The 13,328-nt window shown below is 50.2% G+C and overlaps 1 protein-coding gene across 3 annotated transcripts in view; it reads right to left on the bottom strand.

Moving 5' to 3' along the window:
* JADE2 (jade family PHD finger 2) overlaps nucleotides 1-13,118 on the bottom strand; it is a 353,612-nt gene extending 340,494 nt beyond the window's left edge. Inside the window, exon 1 of one of the 3 annotated variants that reach the window (XM_075344470.1) lies at nucleotides 12,820-13,118. The gene's annotated coding sequence lies outside the window, so the exon portion shown is untranslated. Of the gene's footprint in view, nucleotides 1-9,066; nucleotides 9,090-12,492 lie in introns of those variants that run through there. The other 2 variants (XM_075344469.1, XM_075344472.1) reach the window with 2 other exon arrangements.
* Nucleotides 13,119-13,328: the final 210 nt, after the last annotated feature.

The raw sequence follows: 13,328 nt of genomic DNA on the forward strand, positions 1-13,328 counted from the left end.
CGACGGATTGCGACTGATGACCCTGCGTTGCATCCGCTGCGTCGCGGTCCGTCGTTTTTGACTGACCGCCGAGCGGGGAGCAACGCAGAATGTAACGTTTTTCGGGCCGTCAAAATTAACGCGCCGCACAGGAATCCGTCGCCATCCGTCAAGCTTGTAATGCATGTCTATGGTGCTGGATTCCGTCGTAATCCGTCTTACAACGGAATCCAGCGCAGGATTCCGTCATGCTCTACTGAGCATGCCCAGCATGCTTGGCACGCCCACTGGGCTGTCCCAAACACAGACGGATCATGACTGATCCGTCAAAAAACGGACGCACAGCGGATGTAACGGACGCAACTGATCCGTTTTTTCACAGGATTCCTGTGAAAGGAATCCTGTGAAAAACACATCAGTTGCATCAGTTGACATCTTGAAAATGACTGATCCGTTGCTGACGGACCTGACGGATTGAAAACACAGGATGTGTGAACTTAGCCTAAACTGTATAGGTATTATATAAAGATAACAACTGGCCAAAAAGTTACCTAAGGCTAAGTTCACACTTCAGTTGTTTTGCATCAGTCACAATCCGTAGCCTTGAGGAATTACGGAATCCTGCAAAATATTTTGCAGGAATCCAGTATTTCCTCATAGGCTTCTATTAGTGACGGATTGCGACTGATGACCCTGCGTTCCATCCGCTGCGTCACGGTCCGTCGTTTTTGATGACCGCCGAGCGGGGAGCAACGCAGAATGTAACGTTTTTCGGGCCGTCAAAATTAACGCGCCGCACAGGAATCCGTCGCCATCCGTCAAGCTTGTAATGTATGTCTATGGTGCTGGATTCCGTCGTAATCCGTCTTACAACGGAATCCAGCGCAGGATTCCGTCATGCTCTACTGAGCATGCCCAGCATGTTTGGCACGCCCACTGGGCTGTCCAAAACACAGACGGATCATGACTGATCCGTCAAAAAACGGACGCACAGCAGATGTAACGGATGCAACTGATCCGTTTTTTCACAGGATTCCTGTGAAAGGAATCCTGTGAAAAACACATCAGTTGCATCAGTTGACATCTAGAAAACAACTGATCCGTTGCTGACGGACCTGACGGATTGAAAACAACTGAAGTGTGAACTTAGCCTAACATGTATGGCTAATGTGCAGTGGTATGGGCTGGAGATGTAGGGGCTCTGGTTATATTTCATCGTTATCCATTCTTGGCCGATCTAGATATTTTTTATGGTAATAGAAGAAGTCATGTATTCATAGTGTAGTCAGGCAATACATCTTGTATACTTTTGTGTTATGTTTTTTTATATCGTGGTCATATAGAGCCAGAATAAAATACTCTTGGTAATGTGAGCAATAACAAATATGGCATAACATTACAAGTGACTCCCATCCCACTCATGAATACAACTGGTGAAACCACCTACACAACACCTTTCTTCAAGTGTTTCCTATAGGGTCTGTCACATCTGTTTGTGTGATGAAGAATAAAATAGACTTTGGTTTAGATAGAATAACAAACAGTATACTAAAGGCCACGTCTCACTAAGCGACATCGCTCGCGACATCGCTGCTGAGTGACGGTTTTTTAGACGCAACAGCGATCTTGCTAACGATGTCGCGGTGTGTGACATCCAGCAACGACCTGGCCCCTGCTGTGAGGTTGCCGGTCGTTGCTGAATGTCCTGTACCATTTTTTGGTCGTTGCTCTCCCGCTGTGAAGCACACATCGCTGTGTTTGACAGCGGGAGCCAACAATCTGAATGTGCAGGGAGCCGGCTTCTGCGGACGCTGGTAACCAAGGTACACATCGGGTAACCAAGCACAGGCTTTTCTTTGTTACCCGATATTTACCTTGGTTACCAGCGTCCGCAGATTCTAGAAGCCAGCTCCCTGCACACGTATCCAAGGTACACATCGGGTAACTATAAGCAAAGTGCTTTGCTTCGTAACCCGATGTGTACTATGGTTACCAAGCACAGCGTCGTTACACAGGTCACTGATCTCTGTGGAGATCTGCCTGATTGACAGCTCACCAGCAACCATGTAGCGACACTCCAGCGATCCCTGCTAGGTCAGATCGCTGGAGCGTCGCTTAGTGTGACGGTACCTTAAGGCTTACGGACATTTCTACAAAAATACTACCATGAAATGTCAATATCATCACGGATTATAAAGCTATTTACAAACCCTTAAAGCGTGGCCACCAGTGGAGGGAAATTCCGATCACCGATTGACAGCTACATTCCGACACAAAGGAGAAACCTTCAAATCCAAGGCGCTCCCTCCATAAAAATCCCATTAGCCCCGACACTGTGATCACCCCGGGACATAAGTATGGCCGACATCCAAATGTTTGTACAGCAAACAGGTATCTCTCCTGACTTCCCCACACAAGTGTTCAGGTAATCAAGCTGGTAATTTCAATGGGGAAGGGTGGATAAAAATGCTACGAACACTGTGGCAGAAGCTTATCTCCTCCTAAAGGAGGATCAGGCATTGAAATTGTAAGTGCTCGATACTTCTCTCCTCCAACATCATCTGTCTGGAGAGAGTCCGGAGGTGCCATACACATCAGATGGTCTATGGGTTCCGCCAACTTTCAGCAAATGTGCAGGAGAGCCTTAGCAAAAGCTGTTGAGTATGAGACCTGTTAAAGAGAATCTGTCACCATTTTTTTGCCCCCTTACCTGAGAGCAACAACATGTAGAGACAGAGACCCTGATTCCAGCAGTGTGTCACTTACTGGGCTGCTTACTGTAGTTTTGATAAAATCACTGACTAATCAGCAGTAGATGATCATTAGAGGACTACTTGGCGTGCTGCCAGGTAGTCCAGCATATTCATGAGCTCTGTATAACTGCTAAATCTGCAGTAGAGAAAACATTGATTTTATTAAAAATGATAGCAAACAGCTCAGTAAGTGGAACATCGCTGGAATCAAGGTCTCTGTCTCTACATTACGCTGCTCTCACATGGGGTGGCAACAACCTGGTAATAGATTCCCTTTTATGGTTGTCTTAAGCATGTGAAATGAAACTCAATGGGGTTGAGATCTGGTGAGTGACTTGACCATTGCAGAATATTGCTCTCAGGTGGGGGAGCAAAAATCTGGTAACAGATTGCCTTTAAATTCCTGGAGAACCCCTTTAACCGCCCTTCAAACTGAGGGATTGGAACTCATTTAATCATCAGTTATCTAGTGAACCATGTGTATATACTGAATAGTTAATACACGGTGATGATGGTATTTATGTCATGTAACTACTGCGGACCGTAGCTTGCTACTGTATGGTTGATATTTTGTAATGATGTGTGACTGCTGCATTGTAAACAGAGACCAGCAGGGAACCACGGGAGCATCTGCGCTGGAGAAATGTAAGGGTTACAGGTGAATAGCAACTGTTCTGCCATTTTAACACACTGTCAACATCCACATTTTGGTTTATGGCTAGGCAGCCCATTCAATGTGAATTTTGCCTTTTGAAGAATAGATCTTTTCTTTTAAATGCATCTGACCATCCGATAGCCACCAATACTGATAAATGAATAAATCTGTACTGACCACGAACAGAGGACTGTGGACAGGAGAAAGGTGAAGTGGTGTAAATACTTGCTCACTTTATTCCTCCATTGTAACATTTCTGGATATATACACATTTTTTTTTTATCTATATCTATCTCTCTCTATCTATATACACACACAGTACAGACCAAAAGTTTGGACACGCTTTCTCATTCAAAGAGTTTTCTTTATTGTCATGACTCTAAAAATTGTAGATTCACATTGAAGGCATCAAAACTATGAATTAAAACATATGGCATGAAATACTTAAAAGTGTGAAACAACTGAAAATAGGTCTTATATTCTAAGTTCTTTAAAGTAGCCACCTTTTGCTTTGATTACTGCTTTGCACACTCTTGGCATTCTCTTGATGAGCTTCAAGAGGTAGTCACCGGAAATGGTTTTCCAACAGTCTTGAAGGAGTTCCCAGAGATGCTTAGCACTTGTTGGCCCTTTTGCCTTCACTCTGCGGTCCAGCTCACCCCAAACCATCTCGATTGGGTTCAGGTCTAGTGACTGTGGAGACCAGGTCATCTGGCGTAGCACCCCATCACTCTCCTTCTTAGTCAAATAGCCCTTACACAGCCTGGAGGTGTGTTTGGGGTCATTGTCCTGTTGAAAAATAAATGATGGTCCAACTAAACGCAAACCGGATGGAATAGCATGCCGCTGCAAGATGCTGTGGTAGCCATGCTGGTTCTGTATGCCTTCAATTTTGAATAAATCCCCAACAGTGTCACCAGCAAAGCACCCCCACACCATCACACCTCCTCCTCCATGCTTCATGGTGGGAACCAGCCATGTAGAGCCCATCCGTTCACCTTTTCTACAAAGACACGGTGGTTGGATCCAAAGATCTCAAATTTGGACTGATCAGACCAAAGCAGATTTCCACTGGTCTAATGTCCATTCCTTGTGTTCTTTAGCCCAAACAAGTCTCTTCTGCTTGTTGCCTGTCCTTAGCAGTGGTTTCCTAGCAGCTATTTTACCATGAAGGCCTGCTGCACAAAGTCTCCTCTTAACAGTTGTTCTAGAGATGAGAAGGTGTGTCCAAACTTTGTCTGTACTGTAATTATATATACATATATATATATACATATATACATATATATATATATATATATATATATATATATTGTGTACACACACATATTCAGGCCTTTCTCGATCACAGCATAATGTGAGACTTCTATCGCCCTACAGAGCTATTATACATCATACAGACATCACATGCGCTGATTCTTCCCCTTGCCTATTTACATAATTAAGCATTAAATCTACAAAAAAGAATAAATACAGTAATTTAAGTAAGCGCCACCATATACCGAACATCTCTACATATAAACACTGATCTTTTTTTGTTGACGGGGAGAACTAGGAGTGACGCACTGGAATGGTGGGGGATAAACAGAAGTACAGTTATCTGGTTATTTCATCAGCGTTGGTGGCTGCGGGCAAACATTTTCATTTGCATTCCATAAATCAATAGTGCACATGAAAATAGGCAACTTTTTAATATGTCTTTTCAGATAGAAGCTTCTTTCTCCTCAATCCATGAGTAAAACCTGTATATTCTATGTTCAGTGTATACAGACTTTTCCGTAACTGTAAAATGAGAAGACAGTTGGTGCTCATAAGATTCTATGAAGAGGGGGAGGGGTGGGGGATGAGCTGAAGGCAGACAAACATTCTGCTGCAAGTTCTCCTTAAAAGTTCTCCTGACAGCTTAAACATCCGCAGGTAGTATGTATATGACTCTGGCTGGATGATTTCTGCCAGGTATGTTGGACTTTGAAAAATGCCTGACTGTGACTAGTCATAAGGCAGGTCCACAGTGGCATCTCCCTACCTGTTGCCACTGACTATCCAATATCTCCTTATACAGTGTGTCTACCGCCATTAACTTGAGAACGGCGGCAGCTATAGGTATAGAAGGGGTGTCTAGGTATAGTAAAGTAGCCGTGCGCTACACAATGAAACCACCTATAGCGCCACCTGGTGGAAAACAACGGAGTTAGCATTTTTATCTCGAAAACAGAACGAGACAGAGAAAAAAGTGAATTAAAAAATTATAGGGCATCATCAATTCAATACAAATTGACACCCTGCATACAGAAATGCTATGATATGAAACCCATGACCCCCCCCCCCAAAACATTGAATGCTGGTCACGCATATGACGCTCATTTAACTTTGATGCTCAAAGTGGCCCCCGTCAGCTGCAATGCACATCTGGACTCTGGACAGCATACTGTATCTTGCTGCACGTTGTACAATATGGTAGGTGACACGTTTGCACAAGCATCTGGGATGTCGTCGTAGGTCCTGCAATGTTGGTGGAGGGGTTGCATACACCTGCTGTTTGGTGTGACCTCACAGAAAGAAATCCAATTGGGTCAGGTCAGGTGAGCGTGGAGGCCACTCCATGCAGCCACCATACCCAATGACTTGTAGGAAGGTCTCCATGAGGTATCGCTTCACGTCCGCAGCCTTGTGAGTTTTACACGTTCTAATCATAGCATTTCTGTATGCAAGGTGTCGATTCGTATTGAATTGATGATGCCCCACAACTTTGTAATTCACTTTTTTTCCTCTCTCTCGTTCCGTTTTAGAGATAAAAATGCTAACTCCGTTGTTTTCCACCAGGTGGCGCTATAGGTGGTTTCATTGTGTAGCGCATGGCTACTTTACTATACCTAGACACCACTTCTGTGCCTATAGCTGCCGCCGTTCTCAAGTTAATGGCAGTGGACAGGATATGGGTGGACACACTGTATATATATATATATATATATATATATATATATATATATATATATATATATATATATATATATACATATACATACACACACACACACACATATATATACAGGGACACACACATATATACAGGGAGACCCGTCACGTGGAGAAGCCACAAGGAATAGAGAGGCCTTTTTCAAATGGCCACCCATGCAACTTGGATGCTGAAGGCAATGGTAGCCCGTTTAGGCCAAGAAGGATGCTCACAGGAGCATGAGCAACATGCAGCCTGGAGTTGTGTTGAAAGGCTGGGAGACTTTGGAGAAATGTCTACACTACTGGTCCTATTACCAAACTAATGTGTCGCTGAGATGTTACTGTGCCTGGAATGAAGGGTAGAGGGGACTGGCTACCATACATTGTACCCTCCACAGTATAATCCCTGAAGTAGGACTAGTAAGTGTGGTATTCATTTTTGTATCCTTTGCATATCATTAATATATTTTCCTTCTTGGTTTTACATTCGCGATGTTGAGAAGTGTAAATTTTTCGGCGGGTCGTGGCTTTCATCCTCCCCACACCGCTCTCCATTACTCATAACATAACGCCGTATTCAAAGACTCTGACAAATGGCAGCTCATGATTACCTAAGGCTAGTTTCACACTGGCGTTTATTTCCTTCAGTCGCAATCCGCCGTTTTGGAAAACAGCGGAATCCATTAATGGATTCTGCTGCTTCCCATAGACTTGTATGGACGACGCATTGCGACTGATGGTCCTGCGTTGCATCCGCCGGGCGGAAAGAACGCAGCATGTAGCGTTTTTCTGCGCTTCCCTGAGCATCAAAAAAACGCAATGTGCTGGATTCCGTCGGCGTCCGGCATTTTTATAATGGAAGTCTATGGTGGCGGAATCCGTCATTTGACGGATTGCTGTGACGCATCCGTTTTTACAACTGCGCATGCTCAGTTGAGTAATTGTTGAAAAAAAAAAAAGCTACAACGGATTCCGTTGTTTTGCAGCATCAGTCGCATCAGTTGTGCCACTATATGCAATGCATCCGTTACATCCGTCACACAACACAATGTGACGGATGCCGCACAACGCAAGTGTGAAACTAGCCTTAGCGATATAGCGGGGATTACTGGCAGCGCTCATGTGGTGAAGGGTCCTGGCTTTGGGGCCTGGTCATGCCTACAACAGAATATCCTTCTTATCTCCTTCAGGCTGGCTGTACATCACTATACAGCAGTAATCGTCTCCTGTGGTATACTTTTTCTAACACTATGGCTATACAGTATGTGTGAGAAAAGTGGTATGACGCTTCCGGCACCGGCGATGGATCCTAAGAACAGCTTCACGAGGCACAACTAGCAGAATACAGCAGAAGAACATCCATTACTTTAAGATACGAGGTAGATGAGCGCGGTGTGATCTCTGCACTGACACAGCCGGATCCCTGGCGTCCTGCAAATGTAATGTGACATAAGCTTACGCCACTGGCTGCACATAGCACTGACATCTGAGTACTAGAAACACTTCCCTCCACACCTTCCCACTACTGTGCAGCCAATCCGCCGGCCCTGCCGCTGCCACCAATCACCATTTCCCTCTTTCTCAGCACTATGTCAGGGACACTCCTATTGGCTTCAGACCGTGCTGTGCGAGAGCCAAGGATCTTTAGCAGCAGCAAGCGAAATTAACTGCTACCTAAGATTACTCAATGATATGCAACCCAACAAAATGGAGATTGGAGTGAAGTAAACAGTGGCCATCTGTGCGCAGCTCTGGGCCCGGAGACCAGCCCCAGCACAGACCCGACTGAGCAGCAGGGCAAGACCAGAGTTCAATGCTGGCATTAACCACTAAAAAACAAGAAGGCTGTGTTAACTCCTCAGTGCCCACTTCTGTATACATAGTCTGTCAGCTATCAATGGATCCAATATTAGTCTCCTTTAAGACTGTGACAGCACAAAAAAAGTGCAGGTACAGGGTCAGGTGTGAGCAGGGAGTCCAGCAGAGGGCGCCACACAGAGATGACAGGACACCACTGCTGCATGTGCCCCTGTCCTACAAGATATATACTATGGAAAGAGAATGCAGGTAGAGCTCCGCCGCCATCACACACACTGCGCACAAAAACTTACAAGAATGAAAGGCCACAACCAATACTGACACCCAGCTCAGTGCACTAATGTCAAGGCGCATTGTATTATTATTTATTCCATGGCGCTTTACAAATGAAAAGAGTATACATAAAATAAAGTACAATAATCATAAACAATACAAGGCACAGACTGGTACAGGAGGAGATTAGCACTAGTACTGGCTATACTCCTGGAGAAGTTATTGGGGTCTGTGGTAGTAATTTAGGGGGTTCCCATCAGGACCATTGTGTTACAGATAAGCCAAGTCCCCAATATAATAGAGGCATGTATGCAGCCCCATGTGTGTGGCCCCTTTAATACAGAAAGTAAAACTAGTTATGAGATGTTATACAACGCCTGTGCAGGTAGTCACTGATCACACGGTGCCTGACTCACTGTACGTCACCTGTGTGCTCAGTGATAAGAACACAAGGTATGCTCACACAGGGATTTTCACATGGGCACTGAAGCAGCTCGGCTTTAAATAACACTTCACAGACTCTCTGATGTGGATCTTGGGTCAGATGTGCTGCAAAATCCACCTCAAAAAGCTCCATGTGAACAGACCCTGAAACAACCAGTAATTAATAGAAAGCATGTCACAACTTACACATATAGGCTGGATAGGCTTATTTTGCCCACACTTGTGGCCAGGCCTTGTCCATACACCCTGTACATGCAGGCTCTGGGGTCAGTAGGGCCAATTCTACAGTCTGTCTACATGACTTCCCATCTGTGCCCTACAGAAGCTGCCCCCTCAGCCCAGCGCCCTGTGGCAGAAGAGGTTGTGCTGGTGATTGCCGGTGATTAGCCCAAAAAGCTGTCCCCTCAGCCTAAAGGCAGCAGATGTTCTAGCGATGGGGCTGATTGGCCCAGAAGCTGCCCCCTCAGCCCAGTGGCAGGAGAGGTTATGCAGGTGATTGCTGCTAATCAGCCTAGAAGCTGCCCCGTCAGCACAGTGGCAGATGCGCTCATGATGGCCGGTGATTATCCCAGAAGCTGCCCCCTCAGCCCAAAGCCCTGTGGCAGAAGAGATTGTGCTGGTGATTGCCAATGATTAACCCAAAAAGCTGTCCCCTCACCCGATGTTCTAGTGATGGTGCTGATTGGTCCAATAGCTGCCCCCTAAGCCCAGTGGCAGGAGAGGTTATGCAGGTGATTGCCGTTGATCAGCCTAGAAGCTGTCCCCTCAGCCCAGTGGCTGGCTATGTGCTGGTGATGGCCGGTGAGTAGCCCAGAAGCTGCCCCCTCAGCCCAGTGATTAGCCCAGAAGCTGCCCCCTCAGCCCAGTGATTAGCCCAGAAGCTGCCCCCTCAGCCCAGTGATTAGCCCAGAAGCTGCCCCCTCAGCCCAGTGATTAGCCCAGAAGCTGCCCCCTCAGCCCAGTGATTAGCCCAGAAGCTGCCCCCTCAGAACAGTGGCAGCTGATGTGCTGGTGATTAGCCCAGGAGCAGGGGCTGTGCTGGTGATTAGCCCAGGAGCTGCCCCCTCTCCTCGTTGCCCAGTGGCAGGGGCTGTGCTGGTGATTAGCCCAGGAGCTGCCCCCTCTGCTCGGTGCCCAGTGGCAGGGGCTGTGCTGGTGATTAGCCCAGGAGCTGCCCCCTCTGCTCGGTGCCCAGTGGCAGGGGATGTGCTGGTGATTAGCCCAGGAGCTGCCCCCTCTCCTCGGTGCCCAGTGGCAGGGGATGTGCTGGTGATTAGCCCAGGAGCTGCCCCCTCTGCTCGGTGCCCAGTGGCAGGGGATGTGCTGGTGATTAGCCCAGGAGTTGCCCCCTCTGCTCGGTGCCCAGTGGCAGGGGATGTGCTGGTGATTAGCCCAGGAGCTGCCCCCTCTCCTCGTTGCCCAGTGGCAGGGGCTGTGCTGGTGATTAGCCCAGGGGCTGCCCCCTCTCCTCGGTGCCCAGTGGCAGGGGCTGTGCTGGTGATTAGCCCAGGAGCTGCCCCCTCTCCTCGGTGCCCAGTGGCAGGGGATGTGCTGGTGATTAGCCCAGGAGCTGCCCCCTCTGCTCGGTGCCCAGTGGCAGGGGATGTGCTGGTGATTAGCCCAGGAGTTGCCCCCTCTGCTCGGTGCCCAGTGGCAGGGGATGTGCTGGTGATTAGCCCAGGAGCTGCCCCCTCTCCTCGTTGCCCAGTGGCAGGGGCTGTGCTGGTGATTAGCCCAGGGGCTGCCCCCTCTCCTCGGTGCCCAGTGGCAGGGGCTGTGCTGGTGATTAGCCCAGGAGCTGCCCCCTCTCCTCGGTGCCCAGTGGCAGGGGATGTGCTGGTGATTAGCCCAGGAGCTGCCCCCTCTGCTCGGTGCCCAGTGGCAGGGGATGTGCTGGTGATTAGCCCAGGAGCTGCCCCCTCTCCTCGGTGCCCAGTGGCAGGGGATGTGCTGGTGATTAGCCCAGGAGCTGCCCCCTCTGCTTGGTGCCGAGTGGCAGGGAATGTGCTGGTGATTAGCCCAGGAGCTGCCCCCTCTGCTCGGTGCCCAGTGGCAGGGAATGTGCTGGTGATTAGCCCAGGAGCTGCCCCCTCTGCTCGGTGCCCAGTGGCAGGGGATGTGCTGGTGATTAGCCCAGGAGCTGCCCCCTCTGCTCGGTGCCCAGTGGCAGGGGATGTGCTGGTGATTAGCCCAGGAGCTGCCCCCTCTGCTCGGTGCCCAGTGGCAGGGGATGTGCTGGTGATTAGCCCAGGAGCTGCCCCCTCTCCTCGGTGCCCAGTGGCAGGGGATGTGCTGGTGATTAGCCCAGGAGCTGCCCCCTCTCCTCGGTGCCCAGTGGCAGGGGATGTGCTGGTGATTAGCCCAGGAGCTGCCCCCTCTGCTCGGTGCCCAGTGGCAGGGGATGTGCTGGTGATTAGCCCAGGAGCTGCCCCCTCTCCTCGGTGCCCAGTGGCAGGGGCTGTGCTGGTGATTAGCCCAGGAGCTGCCCCCTCTCCTCGGTGCCCAGTGGCAGGGGCTGTGCTGGTGATTAGCCCAGGAGCTGCCCCCTCTCCTCGGTGCCCAGTGGCAGGGGATGTGCTGGTGATTAGCCCAGGAGCTGCCCCCTCTGCTCGGTGCCCAGTGGCAGGGGCTGTGCTGGTGATTAGCCCAGGAGCTGCCCCCTCTCCTCGGTGCCCAGTGGCAGGGGCTGTGCTGGTGATTAGCCCAGGAGCTGCCCCCTCTCCTCGGTGCCCAGTGGCAGGGGATGTGCTGGTGATTAGCCCAGGAGCTGCCCCCTCTGCTCGGTGCCCAGTGGCAGGGGCTGTGCTGGTGATTAGCCCAGGAGCTGCCCCCTCTCCTCGGTGCCCAGTGGCAGGGGCTGTGCTGGTGATTAGCCCAGGAGCTGCCCCCTCTCCTCGGTGCCCAGTGGCAGGGGCTGTGCTGGTGATTAGCCCAGGAGCTGCCCCCTCTCCTCGGTGCCCAGTGGCAGGGGATGTGCTGGTGATTAGCCCAGGAGCTGCCCCCTCTGCTCGGTGCCCAGTGGCAGGGGCTGTGCTGGTGATGGCGCTGATTAGCCGCCCCCAGAGCTCCGGTGGGAGCCGTGAGTCTCAGAAGGTAAACAACAGCCACGCCCCCTACAGTCCTCTCCCCAGCGTGCAGCATGAGGCCAGCAGTACATTTCCATTACAGCGGCGCTGGGCTCTCCAGCTTGTGCTGCCCGGGCTCAGGCACTGGTGGGCATCACCCGGGAAGTGCCAGCCATGTTGTGTGTGAGATACAAGTGCACATGGAGGAACGTGGCTGCACCATCCGGCACTGCTCGCAGCAACATGGAGCCAGCCAGGAGGGCAGCCCGGGCAGTGCCAGGCGCGGGAGGATGACTGGGCAGGATGTGCCAAGTGCCGCAGTCATTAATAAAGAGTTTTCCATGTAAACAAGCCATGGCAGCTTGAGGAAAAGTTGCAGTTTCCATCTCTCCCCTCCCTCTTACTCTTTAAACATGACTGCCCAACATGCGCAATGCCTGCTGCTGCTGCTGCACAGTCCCCACCTCTGCCAGCGTCCTCCTCACAGGGTGCCATCATTCCATCACACCCCAATCTGCCCTGCACCCTGCGATTCCCGGGCACTCACCTTCTGGGCGCTGTGCTGTCCTCGCTGTGGGGAGAAGCTCAGGTTAGAATAGGGGAGGATCCCACGGAAAAGACAGGGAAGACCATGAGCCTGGCAGAGAGAGTCCGGCGGTCATCGCGCACATACTGTGGCCAGAAGCGGAGAAAGTAACTCCCGTGCGTCGCCTCAGCCGCCGGTGCAATGGCCGCTCCTGCAGATCCCTCCGGCCGCCGCCGCACACTTGCCGTGAAATCTCCACATATACATATTTCTATGTGCGTGTGTATGCTGATATGAATGGTTGCAGGCTGCTCTGCTGGGAAAGGGGGTGGGTGCTGTTAGGCTTACTTTGCACTCAATCCTGTGTCAGTCTCCAGCTAGGAGGGGGTGTAACCCGTGTCCTCTCCCTGCCATCCAACATCCCCGCTGCGCCGATCACACGCCACAGATCGCGGCAGACACTTTATTCACACTCCTGGGCCACATTGCGCCTTTTCTTCTGAGTTCAGGCACTACTAGTGGCCTCGTACTTCGTGCCCCCCTATCTCGTCCTTCTAGAAGTCTTCCCACCTCCTCCTCCCATCACCTCCACTACTGATGCTCAGGATACGAGTGACGTACTTCTTATTGGATCTGCTGCTTCCAGAATCCAGGATCTGATGAGAACAGATGTATTCTGTAAGGGACGGGTGACAGGGGCGGGGCAAGTGCAAAGGAAGTCACCGAGCCACATTACTGTGTGCATGTACCTACTGCTCCTGACTGTGTGCCCTGCACACATGTACCTGCCGCTCCTGACTGTGTGCACACATGTACCTGCTGCTCCTGACTGTGTGCACACATGTACCTGCCGCTCC

Source organism: Anomaloglossus baeobatrachus, chromosome 4, assembly GCF_048569485.1.
Source record: "Anomaloglossus baeobatrachus isolate aAnoBae1 chromosome 4, aAnoBae1.hap1, whole genome shotgun sequence".
NCBI lineage: Eukaryota > Metazoa > Chordata > Amphibia > Anura > Aromobatidae > Anomaloglossus > Anomaloglossus baeobatrachus.